This window comes from Nicotiana tabacum, chromosome 21 (genome assembly GCF_000715075.1).
Source record: "Nicotiana tabacum cultivar K326 chromosome 21, ASM71507v2, whole genome shotgun sequence".
In the NCBI taxonomy this organism is placed as follows: domain Eukaryota; kingdom Viridiplantae; phylum Streptophyta; class Magnoliopsida; order Solanales; family Solanaceae; genus Nicotiana; species Nicotiana tabacum.
In genome coordinates, this window is record NC_134100.1 from 81,335,567 (window position 1) to 81,355,364 (window position 19,798).

A 19,798-nucleotide genomic window follows, 5' to 3' on the forward strand; every position below is an offset into this window, starting at 1 on the left:
GGAAATTTGAATTATTTGAAATGCGCGGCCCACAAAGGGCCATGTCGCCTGCTCACCGCAACAACAAGAACTTGTTTAGTCCATCTGATTAGCTCGGCCACCAATGACATGATCCGCTCATCGAACCCGCTCGCGAAGCCGGACTTAATAAGCAGAGGGACTAACTGTATAAGTCAAAATCTATCTCTAGAATATTTTAAGTCGAAAAGGCATTAGTAAAACATTCCAAGGGTGTCACGTATCGAAGTGATCTAATTAACAACGAAGGTCGTGGTCAACGAGTCAGCAAAGACTGAATTCGAGGAGTCGTCGAAGATCGAGTCCGAGGTTGAATACCTTTGATAGATTTATAACGGCTAGTTTCATGATAGGACATTAAAGAGAATGTTCTAGTGGATATTCTCTACATTTGTACTATTAGAGTTTTTAGAAACATGAAATGGCATCGGGCGAGGGCACCGCTATGCCCCTTAATGAATCGAATGGCTCTTCGACCTTCTTTTGATTCTGACGGCCGGCATTGATCTCATGAGACCTGCCCACTATTACTATGAAAAAAGCCCTACCCCTTCCTTCGCTACTAGGAAGAAAAGCAACTTCTATTAGCGCCGGACCTTGAGCGAAGCAAACCTACACCCTAGTTGGCTCCAGGCCAAAGTGATAAAAAGGCGAACAATCGTATGTTCCCTATAATAGAAAGAGACATAATGATAGAGAACATGAAATATTCATTTGAAAAATATACTTTGACTTTAGAGAGAGAATCTGATCTTATTGCAAGCCTACAAAAATAACCTTTTCACTAAGATTCTTGTCCATACTTTTCCACTAAATTCGAGAATAACTCGGATATTCAAAGGCTTATCCATCATTCATCATTGTCAAAAAGAACATCAATTGATTTCATCTTTTCTCGGATGACTCATTTGTTCTATTTACATAAATGCCATATATTTCTATTCATCACTATTTAATGTTATATTACTTCTGTTTGATTCCTTAAATATTAATTATTGCACTTCGTCATAGCTTTTGGAATAGATCTACGTGCTATTTATCTGTCACGATCCCAATTTCCCTCTGTAGGATGTCGTGACGGCACTTAGTCTCTAAGACTAGGTAAGCCTAACAAATATGCGGAATAACTGAAATGATAATTCAAATATCAAAAACATCAACAACTATATGAAATAAAATCTGCAACTCAACATGTACATATCCCTCATTTATATAAATTTAATTAGTTGAACCAAGATCTATAATTTTGGTCAAACACATAATACACATAAGTTATACTTAATCCGTATATATTTTTATTTGGATAGCACCTATAAATATTTTTGGACGACAAAAATTTTGGGATGCGCTCCTGGAAATCGCCAAATGTTTTTATATGATGATCACTAAGATATGCCTCAAAACAGGACAATCGCTGAATTTTTCATATGGTGATACCTAAAATTGCCCCAAAATATTTCAAAGCCAGAATTTTATATGAGAACAACAACTCTTCCCAATATTCTGGCCGGAGGCTATTTTTCCAAGAAAGCTTTATCAAGGCTAAACTTAAACGGTGGTCCTAAAAAGTTCTACCCAACATAATTTGGGAAAATACACAAACAAAACCATTATTAGAGTTGTTATTTAAAATTTAGCCAATACTTATTTTATCCTAAAAATTTGAAATAAAATCTTAATTTCAGGACAATTTTGAATTTTTCTTTCCTAAAAAATTAAACTAAAAAATTAAAATTCAAGACAAATTGGTTAATTTTTAAAGCAGCCCAATATAGTGGCTACCTGGTGTCAATTCTACTCATAATTTGTACTGATGACAAGAGTTGCCAAAAAAGCTCAGTCCAACCTAACTCAGCCTCGTTGGTCTGTAGGCTAACTTGGGTGATAAAAGGCTAGCCCAACCCAACCTAAGGTGGAACTTTGTTGTGGACCAATTCATAAATAGATTTTTTTACCGGATGTCCTCACTAAGATAATAGATTTTTCTTGACTCAGATCGAATTCAAAGCAAGAAGAAAGTTCGATGTTACAAACTTACAATGAGATCTCGAGAATGGTTAAGAGTTGATAGGTTTGCTGATTTGTTCTATTGCTTTATATTACAAAGTTCTAAATCTGATGCACAATTAATGCTTGAAATATAGAATCGATGTGAAGTTCTACATAAAGATATATCTGCATGTTTTGTATGTTGGACCCGAATGGTTATAGACCATAGTTTGTGCATTCAGTTAATTGGCTATTTCGATGTAATTTTATGAGTAAAATAAAATAATCAATGTCAGGAGTTTTCAAAGTGGTGTCAGGTGACACCGTTTTGTATCACAGTCTAACCAAATTAATAAGGAAATGAATAAATGCGAAAAAAAATTGGGACAATTTTAGGACAATTTTCTGTTATATTGAAATAAAAGAAGAACTAAACTACAAGCTAAGGAGAAGAGAGTTGAAAAACTAAATGAAATAGTAAATCTCCATGACTGAACTCTAGACCTGCAGAAGAGAGAAGGGACTGCGTTAGAGGAGAAAGAGAAGGGAATCAGGAAGAAGAGAATTTGGGAGGAAGTGAGAGAAAGGAAATACCGTGTAGTCATTGCTCCTCTATGCAGAGTTTGTTAGTTAAATAACAAACTCCTCGCCATCTAGGCTGGTAGAATCTAGTCCCTTGAGTTTCAATAAGTAACTAATTATCTGAGCCCTCGATTATGTGATTAGTTAAACCTACCATGCTAATTCAAGATCGAACTCCGTTAGCTAAACTTATTTAGTTAATAACTTCTGGATCATAACATATCCTTCCCCTTAAAATAATCCTTCTCCTTAAGGATTAGAAACAAAATTAGGAAACTTAGCCTTAATGAAATCATAATCCTCCCAAGTCGCATCCTCAGGTGGAAGATTAGACCATTGAATAAGCACCTTCACAGCAACCACATTGCCCTTTCTGGTGAGCTGTCTCTATAAAATTGCGACTGGTTTGACTAAGAATTACCCTTCATTACTAGTCATAGGTAAGGTAGTTTGCACCACAGCCTTGGTGTCTATCTTTTTATTCAACAATTATACGTGGAACACTGGCTGAACCTTGGAGGTATGAAGGAGTAACAACTTATAAGTAACTTGGCCAATCTTGTCAAGCACCTGATATGACCCATAGTATTTGGAACTTAGCTTCAGGTTCTTCCTGAGAGCTAATGAGGTTTGTCTATAAGGTTGAAGCTTTAAGTATACCATATCACCAGGTTGGAATCCTGTTTCTATCCTTTTATGATCAACAAACAATTTCATCCTTTCTTAAGCCTTAAGGAGATTATCCTTCAGTAGTTGCTGCATTTGTTGCCCCTGCATAACTATATCTTCAGCTGCTGGCACAGTAGTGTCTAAGAGTCACCCCATTGAGATTTGAGGAGGACAATAACCATATAATGCTTTGAAAGGGCTTCACTGAATAATGGTATGGAAGTTTGTGTTATACCACCATTCTGCAAGGTATAACTAGTCCTTCCATTGTGTCGGTTTGTGGCTAGTCATGCATCTTAGATAGTTCTCAATGCATCTATTTAACTTCTCTGTTTGACCGTCAGTTTGAGGGTGATAGGATGAACTATACAGCAATTGATTACCTTTTAACTTGAAAAGAGCCTGCCAAAAGTTACTGAGAAAGATTCAATCTCTATCAGAGACTATCGACTCAGGAGTGCCAAGCAATGTATGAACTCGTTTCCAGAACTTATTAGCCACATCAACTGCAATAATGAGATAGTGACATTAAATGAGCTGATTTAGTCATTCTATCCACCACTAAAAAAATGACATCTTTACCTTTGGATTTAAGCAATCCTTCAATAAAATCCACCGAGATATGTCTCCAAACTTGATCAGGTATAGAAAGGGGTTGTAATAACCCAAGATAAGCTACATATTCCTCCTTACTTTTCTGGAAAACATCACATTCAGACACATAACTTATAACCATTTGTTTCATTAAAGACCAATAGAATAGTTGAGCTAATATTTTGAGTGTACCTAACTGCCCTGAGTGCCCACCTGTTGAAGAATCATGTAAAACTTGAACCAACTGATGCCTCAAGTTACAAGTTGTCCCAATGCATATCTTCCCTTTTCTTCTTAGCACTCCAAAAGTGAATTTCCAGATTTGTGGTCCTTATACATTTACTGATAGTTGTTGTCACGAACCGAAATTCCCACCTTCGGGACCGTGATGGCGCCTAACATTTCACTTGCTAGGCAAGCCAACGTTAGAATAATATTATCCATTTTAAAATAATTTTTAAATTTATTAATAACAAAGGAACAAATGCAGAAGTAAGGTCTGAAATATAGTGAATAATCCATTAAAACAACGGTGTCTAAATACCATCCCAAAATTGGTGTCACAAGTGCACAGACTTCTAGAATAATAAAAATAAAGGTCTGAATAAAATAAAGCTGTCTGAAAACAAACACACAGCTAAAGTAGAGTAGATGGAGACTTCAGAACTACGGGCGCCGTGCAGTTATACCTCAAGTCTCCTCTGGTAGCTGAAATCCGAACAAATTTATGGTGCGTCGCTGGGACCAACTCCGAAATCTGCACAAGAAGTGCAGAGTATAGTATCAGTACAACCGACCCCATGTACTGGTAAGTGCTGAGCCTAACCTCGACGAAGTAGTGACGAGGCTAAGGTGGGTCACTTACATTAACATGTACGCAATATTAGTAACAACAACAAATAATAGAAATAAATCAGGTAAATCATTTATAATAGTTGAAGCCAACTCAATAGTCATAACCAATTTCCGTTGCAGCGTGCAAAACGCTCCCACAATATATTCATTTTCAATCCTCCAATATATTTATTTTTAATCAATTATGTATATAGACTTTTAAATAAGTCTGTTACGACGTGCAATCCGATCCCCCAATATAGACTTTTTAATAAGTCTGTTGCTGCGTGCAATCCGATCCCTTAATAAGTCTGTTGTGGCGTGCAATCCGATCCCCCAATATATTTATTTTTAATCAAGTATATATATAGACTTTTAAATAAGTCTGTTGCGGCGTGCAATCCGATCCCCCAATATAGACTTTTTAATAAGTCTGTTGCGGCGTGCAATTCGATCCCCCAATATATTCATTTCAATCAATTCTGTTGCGGCGTGCAACCCGCTCCTCCAATATATCCATTACCAATTCTTATAGAATAAATTACCCCAATAAATGCAACAATTAATATAAAATCTTTAAGACAACAAGCATACAATAATTATAATTTATTTATGAACAAACAATGGCAATTAGCAATTAATTGTGAAAATCGTGAATAAAATAGGCATTTTAATATTTAGTATGCTAAATGTCAAATAATAATTAAGACACATAAATCAAATAGCATGTAACAATTATTGTAGGAATTCAAGAATTAATATTTGATAAATAATAGGAGAGAAATAATTATTATAACAATTAATTAGTGTCTTAGAACAATTTATGATTTTTAAATAATTATGCAAACAATTAATTTGACGACGTATAGACACTCGTCACCTCGCCTATACGTCGTTCACATGTATTTCACATAACTAATTTAAGGGTTCTATTTCCTCAAGTCAAGGTTAACCACGACACTTAACTCGCTTTGCAAATTCCAATAAATTATTCGACCACAATGTTTCCTTTTGAATTTATCTCCAAAAGTATCAAATCTATTCACAAACAATTCGATATACTCAATACGAATCATTGGAATTAATTCCATATGAATTTACTAATTTTTCAGATAAAAATCCGAAATTTATTTAAATATTTGACAGTGGGACCCACGTCTCAAATCCTGGAAAAACTTACGAAATTCGAACACCCATTCCGCTATGAGTTCAACCATACAAAAATTATCCAATTCCGATGTCAAATGGACCTTCAAATCTTAAATTTTCGTTTTTGGAAGATTTTATAAAAATCTAATTTTTCTTCCATAAATTCACGGATTCATGATGTAAATGAGTATGGAATTATGAAATATAATCGATATAGGATAAGGAACACTTACCCTAATATTTTCCATGAAAATGGCCCAAGAATCGCCTTACCCGAGCTCAAAATTTGGAAATGGTTAAAAATAGGCCGAAATCCTATTTCCAGAACTTAAGTTCTGTTTTTCAGATTTTTATTATCGCGATCGCGGAAATTCGTTTGCGATCGCGTAGCACAATTTTTGCCTAGGCGCAATTTACTCTTCGCGATCGCGGATAATTGTTTGCGATCACGAAGCACATTTTGGCTGCCCATTTTATTATCTCTACGCGATCGCATAAATGGCCATGCGATCGCACAAAATATTTTCTCAACCTTACGCGATCGCGTACAGGCTTATGCGATCGCGCAGCACAAATTTAGTGCTTTGGCTTCTGCCTCATTTCTTCAACGCGATCGCAACATTGCCCACGCGTTCGCGGTGCACTGGGAGTTAGCCTTCCGCGATCGCGTGACTATCTTCGCGAACGTGAAGGGTAAAACTCATGACTCATAATTTCCTCTTCGCGGTCGTAGGAATGGCTTCGTGATCGCGAAGCACAATGCACCAGATGACAGCAGAAGCTCAAAAACCAGATTTTCTAAGTTCAAAATCATCACGTAGCCTATCCGAAACTCACCCGAGCCCTCGGGGATCCAAACCAAATATGCACACAAGTCCTAAAACATCATACGAACTTGATTGCACGATCAAATCGCCAAAATAACACCTAGAACTATGAATTGAACCCCAAATCGAATGAAATTTTCAAGAAAACTTTAAAACTTATATTTTTACAATCGGATGTCCGAATCACGTCAAATCAACTCCGTTTCTCTCCAAATTTGGCAGACAAGTCATAAATATTATAGTGGACCTATACCGGGTTACAGAACCAAAATACGCATCCGGTGTCAATAAGATCAAGCATCGGTCAATTCTTAAAATCATCAAGCTTTCAAACTTTTAATTTTTCATCAAAATTCTATATCTCGGGTTAGGGACCTCGGGATTCGATTCCGGGCATACGCTCAAGTTTCAAATCATAATACGGACCTACCGGAACTGTCAAAATACTGATCCGAGTCTGTTTGCTCAAAATGTTGACCAAAGTCAACTCAGTTGAGTTTTAAAGCTCTATTTCACATTTTAATCTATTTTTCACATAAAAACTTTTCGAAAAATTTTACGGACTGCGCACGTAAGTCAAAGCGTGATAAATAGTGCTTTTTATTTTGGGTCATCACAGTTGTGCCATCAAGTGAGAAGCCAAAGTATCACCAATGTAGCTATCACTGATTTCCTGCATCCAACTTTGGACTGTCACGCTTATAGAATGAAGTGAACCTTGAGGGTAGTTGTTATCTGGAACCTGCAAGCCTTCATATTGTCTTGAAAGGGAATCAACCACTATATTCTCATCCCCTCTCTTGTACTGGACTTCACAGTCCAGTCCCAACAACTTGGTCAATCCTTTCTGTTGGATAACTGAAATGAGTTTCTATTCAAGAAGGTACTTCAGACTATGGTGATCAGTCCTCACAACAAAATGCCTATATGGTAGATAGTGTCTCCATTTGTCTATGGAACTAAGCAATGCCATATACTCCTTTTCATAAATGGATTTGTCCCTGTGCCGATGTGCCAGCAACTTGCTGAAAAAAGCTATTGGCCTTCCCTTTTGCATTAGGACAACACCAATTCCTGAGTGGCTAGCATGTGTCTCGACTATAAACTCTTGAGTGAAATCTGGCAAGGCAAGTACTAGGGCGGTTGTCATGGACTTCTTAAGTGTTATGAAAGCTTGTTCTTCCTCTTCATTCCACTTGAATGCATCCCTTTTTAAGAGGTCTGTTAATGGTGTAAAAATTATATCATAGTGAGCTACATATTTTCTGTAATAACCTATTAGGCCTAGGAATCCCCTGAGAGCCTTAAGGGTGGTTGGTCTAGGCCAGTTAACCATGGCTTCCACCTTGCTAGGGTCAGTTGTTACTCCTTGAATATTGATGGCATGCCTAAGGTATTCAACTTGAGGTTGGCCAAATGAACACTTAGACCTCTTAGTATAGAGAGTGTTCTTTTTCATAATGTCAAAAACCAAGGATAAATAGCTCACATGATCAGACAAGGATCTGCTATAGATTAATATGTCGTCAAAGAACACTAACACAAATTTTCTGAGAAAAGGCTGAAAAACTCGGTTCATTAAGGCTTGAAAAGTTGCAGGAGCATTGGTAAGCCCAAAAGCATTACTCTAAACTCATAGTGACCCATGTGAGTCCTGAATGTTGTCTTAAAAACATATTCTGCCCTCATTCTGATTTGGTGGTACCCAACCCTCAGATCCACCTTAGAGAAAATCATAGACCCTTGTAATTCATCCAATAAGTCATCCACAATAGGTATAGGGTATTTGTCTTTGACTGTAATGTCATTTAACTCTCTATAGTCCACACAAAATCTCCATGTTCCATCATTTTTCTTCACTAGTAAGGTTGGAGATGAGAGTGGTGATTGGTTGGGCTAAATGATCCCACTCAACAACATCTTTGTTACTTACCTCTCCAGCTCTTCATTTTGATAATAGTTGTATCTGTAAGGCCTCAAATTGACAGGAGTTTCCCCAGGTTTTAATGGAATTTGATGATCTAATAATCTGGCAAGGGGCAAGGCTTTGGGCTCTACAAAAATTTCTTGATAGTCACTCAGTACCTTCTGTATAGGGGCAACTATTTCATCCTCATGTGATTGGCTCAAACTGACCATAAACAGATGGACCATGAGTGTGTGTCCTTTTTTTAATAATCTCACCATTGAGCTGCTGCTGATCATATTTAGTCTTCCCTCTTTAGTAATGGAATGTAAGACAGTCTTATTGCATTTTCTTCCAATTGTCACCGTATTCGTTTCATGATCAAACTTGGTGGGGTTGTACTTTTTCATCCAATCATTGCCCAATAGCAAGTCACGACCACCTAAATTGATGATCCTCAAGTCCTCTACAAATGATTTTCCTCCCATCTTTTAGCTGAACCCCATGCAACTAGCATTGCACATCACATAAATTCCATCTGCAAAAGTTACTCTCATTTGGGAACTATAACCTGGTGCATATCCAGTTTCCTTCACAGCTTGTTCATCAATAAAGCTGTGAGTACTCACAAAATCTACTAGAATTGTGAGAGTTTTATTTTTAATAATCCCCTTGACTAGTATCGAGTTCACTCCAGAGTTGTTACCAGCTAATGCACTGAGGCAGATAGCCTCTAAAACCTCCTTTTGGATCTCACCCTCAATAACAATATTGGCCATTGCAGGATTTTTTTCTTGAGATTGTGGACTTGTTATCACTGCGGTAGGGCTATCTTTATCTTCACCCACTAAACAATTCAGCTGCCTAATTTTGTATTGGTGCCCAGGTACATATTTTTCACCATATCTAAAACATAAGTGATTGGATTTTCTGTATTCAGATACCTCTGGACTCAGTCCGTAAGCTCCAGTCCTGTTGGATGCTTGATTTGAGGTTCTGTTGGTAGTCATAACCCCAGTTTGTGAAACACCTCTCCCCATTTATCTGTCCTTCTTATGCACAACCTCAATAGCTTTATCCTGTATTCTAGCTTGCTCGATGGCTTCACTCAAGGTAGAAGGTTTGAACAGCTTTACGATGTATTTGATTTCTTCCTTAAGGGCCCCCATAAAGCTGGATAGGAAGTGAGACTCATTCAATACAGGGTTCCTCATTATCATTTGTGCCTTAAGGTCTTCGAATTTCCCCAAGAATTAACCTACAGATCAAGTTTGAATTAACTTGTTGAATTCTTCTACTATGTCCTCCACTAAGGTTTCACCAAATCTAATACACAGTTCATCTTTAAATTCCATCCAAGTTATCAATCCCCTACTCAAAATGAGTGAGTTATACCAAGTTTCAGCTACACCATTCAGGTATAATGCAGCATCATCTTCCTTCATATTTTCAGCAGTCCTATACAATTTAAAATACCTTTCGCATTTTCTGAGCCATACCTTAGGTTCAGCACATTCGAAACATGGAAGTTCCCATTTGGGAGGAGGTATTGTCCACCCTGGAATCCTGTTAGCCCTAGCGTAATAGCCAGGTACTGGTAGCAGACCATCGCCAAGTGGATTGACATTTTCTACTGCTCTAGCAGGCCTAGGTAACAAGCCCTAGCTATTAAGATTAGCCTCGTCCCCTGCTCTCACAGGCCTGGTAATAGTCCATCACCTTGAGGATTTGTATTTTCAGCTACTCCAGCAAGTGCTCTTTCAAGTGCAGTCAGTCAGTCCATGATCTGCTCTAGAGCTCCTCGTATAGCCATCCGCGTCTCGTTAAGTTCCCTACATGTGGCTGTAAGTTCCTCCATTGTTTCATTCTATTTTGCAAGTTTTTCAACCATCAACTTCATTCGAGTACCTTTCGCCATTATCGGGCCAAAAGGTATAGGTTCAGGCTTTGATACCAAATGTCACAGTCTAGCCAAATTAATCTGGAAATGAACAAATGCGAAAAGGAATTGGGACAATTTTCTATTATATTGAAATAAAAGCATAACTGAACTACAAGCTAAGGAAAAGAGAATTGGAAAACTAAATGAAACAGTAAATCTCCATAACTGAACTCTAGACCTGCAGAAGAGAGAAGGGACTGGGTTAGAGGAGAAAGAGAAGGGAATCAGGAAGAAGAGAATTTGGGAGGAAGTGAGAGAAAAAAAATACCGTGTATACATTGCTCCTCTCTGCAGAGTTTGTTAGTTAAATAACAAACTCCTCGCCAGCTGGCAAAATCTGGTCCCTTGAGCTTCAATAAGTAACTAATTATCTGAGCCCTTGATTATGTGATTAGTTAAACCTCTCCTGCTGATTCAAAATCGAACTCCGCTAGCTAAACTTATTTAGTTAATAACTTTTGGGTCATAACATTTTACCAAAATCTTTTACTAAATATGTTAGTATAAGTAATAAGTAAAATGAAAATATTTGGAATAAATATAAAAAAATAACAATGTTTATCATCATTGTGATTTGTTTATTTTTCAAATGTTAGATATTGCTTACAATTATTTTTGTACATGCCACTGATGAGCAGATGAGGAAGTTGTATGTGTTACTATCTGACTTGAACCACGTAATAAATATTGCAACAAGAAGATTTGGAATTGCAATGATGTCTACACTGATGGCAAACCCACCCAAGGTGGTTTTGCTAATTCCATGGTTGTTGATCAAAAGTAAGTCTCTTACCCTCCATATATATAGAGAAGTACCTTTCTTTCGATTACGAGTTTATCTTTTAGTTATATGCTGACAGAGATTAATCAAAGTATTAAGTTATATCTAAACATACTTGTTTATAAAATAAGATTTTAATTTATATGAAGTGACATTGTAAATTTTTTAATCTATAATAACATATAAATATGGTTGCTCTGTTGATGAATCATTTAATACCATTACTCTACAAATATGGTTGTAGAGTAATTCTCACCGTTGTTTGTTCTTTATATATAGTTGAGGCCTTGACTTTACTTCTTTTTTTGTGGTTAAATTAAAACTAAATGCTTTAAAATGAAAATGACAACTCATTGTGCAACACCTTATTTATCTTTACTTTGTCGGTGATGTGCGATAAAGCAAGTAAACAAAAAAGAAGTGGTTGAATCTGGAGTGGGTGATCGACTGAGAGAAACTGGCAAGGAGAAATAATAGAAGTAAATTTAAATTCTCCTATGTAAGATAAGAATTTGGACATTTTAGAGAAAGACAGAGGCATGAATTCCTGTCTCATTCTGTTGTGAAAGGTTTTGACTTAGCTTCAATTCACGTGCTTAAGATCATTGTCACGCGTTGAATTATTTTTTTATTTTATCCCAACCATTCACCTCAAATCAATAAATGCAAACTTTGTGGTACTATCTCAGTCTAAGGCTTTGGGAGCCTGTATTTGTGGGAGCTGAGGCCACATTCACTACCATCGCAGTCTGGGTCCAACTAGGACTTGAGAGGCTTGCTTCGGTAGGAGTAAAAAAAAAAAGGCTCAAGAAGGAACCGCACTCGAAGATATATATATTACAAATACAAAAATTTAGGATTTGAACTTAATTCTAGATTCCACTTCGCAATTTTACCACGACCTATTTGATTATTTGAGTTTGTAATCAATTATTCATACTTATTTACTGAACTTTTTAGCACATATAGAAGGTCTGAGTCAACACTATTATGTTCGGATAAACCCATCATTTACACTCCACATCTTTTGAACACAGAAAACAATTATAGGATCAACTCCTCAATTTAAGAAACTGATCATTCCATACCTCAAGCGTGTAATCTCATTTGTGTGGAACCTGATTTTTTTTCGGTCCTAAACTCTCTCTTGAATACGTATGATAACTTGGGCAGGGTGATAAATGAGTCCTTTTATTTATATCTTCATCGTTGGCTATTTGTAAACAAAGTCCGGCCCGCATCACAAGTAGAAAGAAAATGGATTACTTATAAGGGATTTGATACTCTTAGGGGTCATTTGGTAGAATACATTAAAGAAAATATTAATGCATGCATTAGCTTTTAGTATTACTAATCCCTTATTTGGTACACCTTTTCAATCTATGTATTACAATTGCAAGTATTAGTTATACAATTTATTTGGTATTATCCTATGTATAACTAATGCATAACAAACCATGGTATTAGCAAAAGCAAGACTATTAATGCAAGCATTAGCTTGATTAAATACAAAATTGTCCTTAAAGTCCCTTAAAACTAAAGAATATGGAGGGCATTTTTGTAAGAAACTAATTTTCTTAAAAATTATGTAATGCCTTTTTATTTTTAATACACCACACCAGAGGATAAGAAATAATCTCTAGATAACTAATGCTTGCATTACTAATCGCTGCATTACTAATACACCTTATGCAACACTATTCTTATACACCCTACTAAACGACCCCTTAATGGTGTGGAGCCTTTTGGGAAAAGTCGTGCGGGCTTAACCCAAAATGGACAATATCACACCATGTTAAGAACATCTTCAGTCATTTTAGCCAAAATATTAATATCAGAACCGATAGTTTGGCGGGATTATGGAGATCATGGAGTGTAGTGTAGGGGCCCGGCTTAGTGCCGTCTTGGGGGTTTACGGCCTTTACCCGTGTAGCTTTGAGAATGCGCACACAACCTTTGGGCTTCGATAATCGTACCGTAAATACTCAAGATCTAGTGGGTGTCATATAATTAATCTCCAAATTAGCTCATGCATAGTGATGGGTCATGTGAAACTTAGTTCATGGAGGAGACTGTTGAGTGTGTGAACAAATCCCACATGAAAAATAGAAAGGAAAAATATTTTACTTATAAGGAATTCAATACTCTTGATGGTGCGAGACCTTTTGGAAAAATCCGTACGGACTTGACCCACATCGGACAATATCACATCATATTAAAAGTATGTTTGAACTAATATAGCCCAACATTCACTTTAATTTTTAACTCTTATTATTTGATACTATTAAAATACTGATTGTAAATAAGTATTTTCTGTCATGCAATATTTCTTCCCATTTCATTTGATTTGTAATTCTCCCTTCGATTCCCCCATCCCCAGTCTTATCTTCCTTACGCCAACTATAGCAAGTCTGATTCACCAAAATATGGGTAGCAAATCAATGCCATAGCATATCAATCCATTATCGGTATCATTTTTTTTTTCCTATTTCACTCGCCAAAATAAAACTAGTTATAATGATCATATCTAATAACCAACGGCTGGAAAGACCAAGAATACACATGACGAAACAACCAACAGCTTTAATTGAGAAGATAGGTGTAGACTATCAACTACCATTGCTGTTGACATATTTATTGTAGTATCATGTTGATATGTCTTGTAGCCAGCGGGTTTTTAATCTCTTCCCCATTTCCAATAATCGTAGACGGTTAATTAACTTCTAATGGGTTTTATATACGATTAAAATCGAGCCTACCCAATTTTTCTATCTGATCGGGACGAGGGAGCTGCATCGAAGGTCGGCCCCGTAGTGGATCAGGCCAAGGTACGAGGACAAGGTACCAAGTTCGGGATTCGAGGTACCTGTCGAGATCGAGGACAACAGCGATCGAGACCGAATGAGACAGACATCGAGAAAGATCGAAGATAACATAATAACGGAAAGACGAAATATCTGTAACTGGTCGAAGATTATGGCGGAAATCTTGAAACGGATCAAATTAGGAACGGTTAATTAGCTAATCATTGGATTTCCTTTTGTAATTAGAGTTATATCATAAGTAGAATGTCTCTACTATATAAAGGGGAGTATTAACCATTTGTAAGATATATTGTTCTCGCATAAAAAAGCCAATATAATGCTCTCTCTTTAGCTTATACTCTCTTGTTCATTATCTTGCTGTATTTTTAGCTGTTTTGGTATCAATCAGTTCGAAGGCACCCTAGCTCGAGGGTTGAATTCCGTTTCAACACTGGTTTACTTTACTTTATAGTTCATTTTTGTTATTAATCTTCACATTTATCAATAGATATTAGGTGAAATCATGTGTCCTTAAAACTACATTATAAGTTTAATTGTTATCCAATTTTAAGGGTAAACAGTTTGGCGCCCACTGTGAGCTAAGGATAATAGTGATTACTTAATACTGATTCCGATAACACACACTGCTTTACATTTATTCTTGTAAGAATCTTTGTTTTCAGGATAAACATGTCAAACTCACAAGCAGCGTCCACACATGGTGACAACGACCTCGGATTTCACGGGAAAAATGACAATATAGTTGTCCCATGGATCGAGGTGCCTCAGGCTGACCTCGAGGGAACACCAACTGCAAATCCCATCGATGTCAATTCACATGTCGCCCTAAATGCAAATTTGGGCGTTGATCCCGAAGGTAGCATATGCAGGGAATTTCGATCAGGTGGTCGAGGTACGCAGGGCGGAGAAGATGGTGGAGTTAGCCTCCAATTGATATTCGAAATATTACAGGCTCAACAAGCCGCTATAGCACAACTACAAAATCAGCACCGAACACCGAGTAGGATCGAACCAGAAGTCGTCCACAGGACCGAGCCTGTGCCGGAAAGGACGAACGCCAACGAATCGGGGACTAACTCCGCCATTATGAAAATGCTCGAGGAGCTCACTAAATGGATTGAATCGGGAGAAAATAAAATCAAGGCAAATAACAAGAAAGTAGAGACATACAATTCCCGGGTTGACCAAATACCGGGGGCACCGCCGATTCTAAAGGGTATAGATTCAAAGAAATTCGTACAAAAGCCTCTCCCTCCAAGTACAACACCGAAACCCATTCCGAAGAAATTCCGAATGCCAGAAATTCCTAAGTACAATGGGAACACCGACCCTAACGAGCATGTCACTTCTTATACATATGCAATAAAAGGGAATGACTTGGAAGACGATGAGATCGAATATGTTCTACTAAAGAAATTTGGAGAAACCTTGTCGAAAAGAGCAATGATATGGTACCACAATTTGCCGCCTAATTTTATTGATTCCTTCGCTATGCTTGTAGACTCCTTCGTAAAGCCACATGCCAGAGCAATAAAGGTTGTGATTAGGAAGTTGGACCTCTTCAAGGTGAAACAAAAAGATAACAAAATGTTGAGGGAATTCGTATCTCGGTTCCAGATGGAACGCATGGAACTACCACCGGTAACAGACGATTGGGCTGTTCAAGCATTTACTCAAGGTTTGAACGAACGAAGTTCGGTGGCATCACAACAGCTAAAGCAGAATTTAATTGAATATCCAGTGGTAACCTGGGCCGATGTACATAATCGGTACCGGTCAAAGATCAGGGTCGAGGATGATCAATTGGGGACCCTTTCCGGTTCCGTTTATCCAATCTGGCTCGTCGGCAGAACTCAAAGGGATATCGACAGAGAACCCCGGTCGAACAGAGATCGGTATCAACAATACAACGTAGATTGTAGAAACAACAGCCCATGACTCAATCCCATCCGAAATGATCGAAGGAACGATCGAGGACAGAGCTCTCGAGGGCTTATGAGCAAAAGTGGCTTCGATAAACATGCCAATTCCACAGAAGCATCACGATTATCAGAATACAACTTCAACATCGACGCATCAGGTATTGTGTCAGCCATTGGAAGAATCAAAGATACTAGATGGCCCAGGCCCAACAAACCAATCCATCCCAAAGAAACACCAATCAAATATGCAAATACCATGGTACACAAGGTCATAGAACCGAAGACTGTAGACAACTTAGAGAGGAGGTGGCCCGTCTATTCAACGAGGGTCACCTTCGAGAATTCTTGAGCGACCGAGCTAAAAACCATTTCAGAGACAGGGATGCAAACAGGAAAAACGAACAGGAAGAACCACATCACGTGATTCACATAATCGTTGGTGGGGTCGATATTCCACAAGGGACCGTGTTCAAATGCACTAAAATATCAATCACCAGGGAAAAACGAACTCGAGACTATGTGCCAAAAGGCACTTTATCATTCAATGATGAGGAAGCAGAAGGGGTCTCTCAACCCCACAATGATGCTTTGGTAATCTCTATCCTTATGAATAAACTTTAGGTTAAACGTGTTTTAATTGATCCAGGAAGCTCGGCCAATATTATTTGATCGAGGGTCGTGGAACAGCTCGGCCTACAAGATCAGATCGTACCAGCAGCTCGGATTCTCAATGGATTTAACATGGCGAGTGGAACAACTAAATGTGAAATCATCCTACCAGTAAATGTAGCAGGAACTATTCAAGAAACAAAGTTCCATGTGATCGAGGGTGATATGAGATACAACGCACTGCTCGGAAGACCCTGGATTCATAACATGAGGGCGGTCCCCTCAACCCTTCATCAAATGCTGAAGTTCCCAACATCGTATGGAGTAAAAACGATATATGGGGAACAACATGCTGCCAAAGAAATGTTCGCGATCGACGAAGTAACACCGGTATCGGTGCTTTCGTCAATAAAAGGGATCAGAGTCCAAAGGAAAACAGGAAGCTAAATAGCAACCACAACCACCAGCCTCGACTCAATCGGGGAAGCAGGGAACAGATGAGGACGATGACTATTGGATCCCAAGATCCTTCATAATCCCCGAGGATTCCGACACCACCAAATCGACAGTCGAGGAACTAGAGAAAGTCATACTGATCGAGCATCTACCCGATCGAAAGGTATACCTGGGTACGGGGTTAACCCCCGAGCTCAGAGAAAAACTCATTAAATTTCTTATCAATAATATTGAGTGTTTTGCTTGGTCCCATCTAGATATGATAGGGATTCCGCCGGAGATCACTACACATCGACTGAGCTTGGACCCGAAGTTTCGCCCGGTAAAACAAAAGAGAAGGCCCAGTCCGAGGTAAAACATGCATTAATCAAGGACGAGGTAACCAAACTTCTGAAAATAGAATCCATTCGGGAGGTAAAATATCCCGAATGATTAGCAAATATAGTTGTAGTCCCTAAAAAGGGAAATAAAGTTAGAATGTGCGTAGACTATAAAGATTTAAAGAAAGTATATCCTAAAGAATTATTTTATTCTGCCGAATATCGATCGCATGATCGATGCCACCACAGGCCACGAGATCGTTAGTTGTTTCGATTCCTAGTCCGGGTAGAATCAAATACAAATGAACCCGGAGGAATCGAATGTTATAATGTAATGTCGTTTGGAGTAAAAAATGCTGGTGCCACTTATGAACGCTTAGTGAATCGAATGTTCGAAGAACAAATAGGTAAATGAATGGAGGTTTATATTGATGATATGATAGTTAAGTCCCTGCGAGCAGAGGGCCATTTGACACATTTGTGGGAGACCTTCGATATACTAAGGAAATACAACATGAAGCTCAACCCAGAGAAATATGCATTAGGGGTCGGCTCGGGCAAGTTCCTCGGCTTTATGGTATCAAATCGGGGGATCGAAATCAACCCCAATAAGATCAAGGCAATCGAAGACATCACAGTCGTGGACAATGCTAAGGCCGTACAAAGATTAATATGGCGCATAGCCACCCTAGGCCGATTCATCTCGAGGTCTTCAGATAGAAATCACAAGTTCTTCTCACTACTTAAAAAGAAGAACAGTTTTGCATGGACCCCGGAATGCCAACGAGCATTGGAAGAATTAAAGCAGTACCTCTCGAACCCGCCACTGCTTCAGACCCTGAAAGTGGACCAGCGACTCTACTTGTACTTAGCAGTCTCGAAAATCGCGGTAAGTGGGGTCCTAGTTCGAGAAGAGCAAGATACGCAATTTCCTGTTTACTATATTAGTCGAACTTTAGGTGAGGCCGAGACCCGGTACCCACACTTAGAAAAATTAGTGCTTGCCCTAATAAGCGCCTCTAGGAAATAAAAATCATATTTTTAGTATCACCCGATCTGTGTGGTGACTACTTATCCCCTTCGCAATATTTTGCATAAGCCCGAACTTTCGGGCCTATTGGCCAAATGGGCCATCGAGATTAGTGGGTACCATATCGAGTATGCCAGATCTCGTACCTGAGGTAAAAAAGGAACTATTATTAAAGTCAAGTACATCATCGGGGGTGTGGACCCTTTTCACAGACGGCACTTCGAACCTGAAGGGGTCCGGGCTAGGCATCGTTTTGAAGCCGCCCACGGGTAATACAATTAGACAAGCTATCAAAACTTCTAAGTAAACTAACAATGAGGCCGAGTATGAGGCCATGATTGCAGGTCTCGAGCTAGCTAAAGGTTTGGGAGCAGAGATCATCGAGGCCAAATGTGACTCGCTGCTTGTGGTAAACCAAGTCAACAGAACCTTTGAGGTTCAAGAAGATCGAATGCAGAGGTACTTGGATAAATTACAGGTGACTCTATGTCGGTTTAAAGAATGGACCCTACATCATATGCCCCGAGAACAAAACAACGAGGCCGATGCCCTTGAAAATTTGGGGTCATCAGTCGAAGACGACGAGATTAGCTCTGGGACTGTCGTACAACTTTCAAGGTTAGTAATCGAAGAAGGCCACGCCGAAATCAACTCCACAAGTCTGACCTGGCATTGGAGGAACAAATACATCGAGTACCTAAAGAATGGGAAGCTTCCATCGGATCCTAAGGAATAAAGGACTCTATGTATGAAGGCCGAATGATTCACATTGGCCAAAGATGGAACACTATATAGAAGGATGTTCGATGGACCATCAGAAATATGTTTGGGACCAGGAGATACCGACTACGTCCTACGAGAAATCCACGAGGGCACCTGCAGAAATCATTCCGGTGCCGAATCATTGGTTCACAAAGTCATCAGAGTTGGATACTATTGGGACGATATGGAAAAGTATACAAAAGCATTTGTTCAAAAGTGCGACAAATGGCAAAGGTATGCGCCGATGATTCGCCAACCCAGAGAACAACTCCACTCAGTCTTATCCCCATGGCCATTCGAGAAAATTAGAGAGAAAGAAGTCATAGACTTCATCTGGGACCACATTATATGCCGATTCGGGATGCCTGCCGAGATCGTATGCGACAATGGAAAGCAATTCGTCGGCAGCAAAGTGACAAAGTTTCTCGAAGATCACAAAATAAAAAGGATCCTGTCAATGCCATATCATCCTAGTGGGAACGGACAGGCTGAATCGACAAACAAGACCATCATTCAAAATCTAAAGAAAAGATTGAACGACGCTAAGGGATAATAGAGAGAAATATTTCCCGAAGTCCTTTGG

At 38.6% G+C, this 19,798-nt stretch overlaps 2 long non-coding RNA genes across 6 annotated transcripts; one reads left to right on the forward strand and one right to left on the reverse strand.

Annotated features, from left to right (window-relative positions):
• The first annotated feature begins 1,949 nt into the window (after window positions 1–1,949).
• Window positions 1,950–14,420, forward strand: LOC107767775 (uncharacterized). The gene is made up of 3 exons (XR_001643986.2): window positions 1,950–2,089; window positions 11,149–11,290; window positions 11,694–14,420. It is a non-coding gene; the product is annotated as an uncharacterized LOC107767775 (long non-coding RNA).
• Window positions 2,352–11,138, reverse strand: LOC107767773 (uncharacterized). 5 transcript variants are annotated; one of them, XR_012704536.1, is made up of 5 exons: window positions 6,069–11,138; window positions 4,045–4,609; window positions 3,841–3,955; window positions 2,602–3,764; window positions 2,352–2,511 (listed from the first exon to the last, which is right to left on the reverse strand). It is a non-coding gene; the product is annotated as an uncharacterized LOC107767773 (long non-coding RNA). The 5 variants fall into 5 exon arrangements; XR_012704537.1 differs by having other exon boundaries at window positions 4,045–4,247; window positions 4,542–11,138; XR_012704535.1 differs by having other exon boundaries at window positions 4,045–4,262; window positions 4,542–11,138.
• Window positions 14,421–19,798: the final 5,378 nt, after the last annotated feature.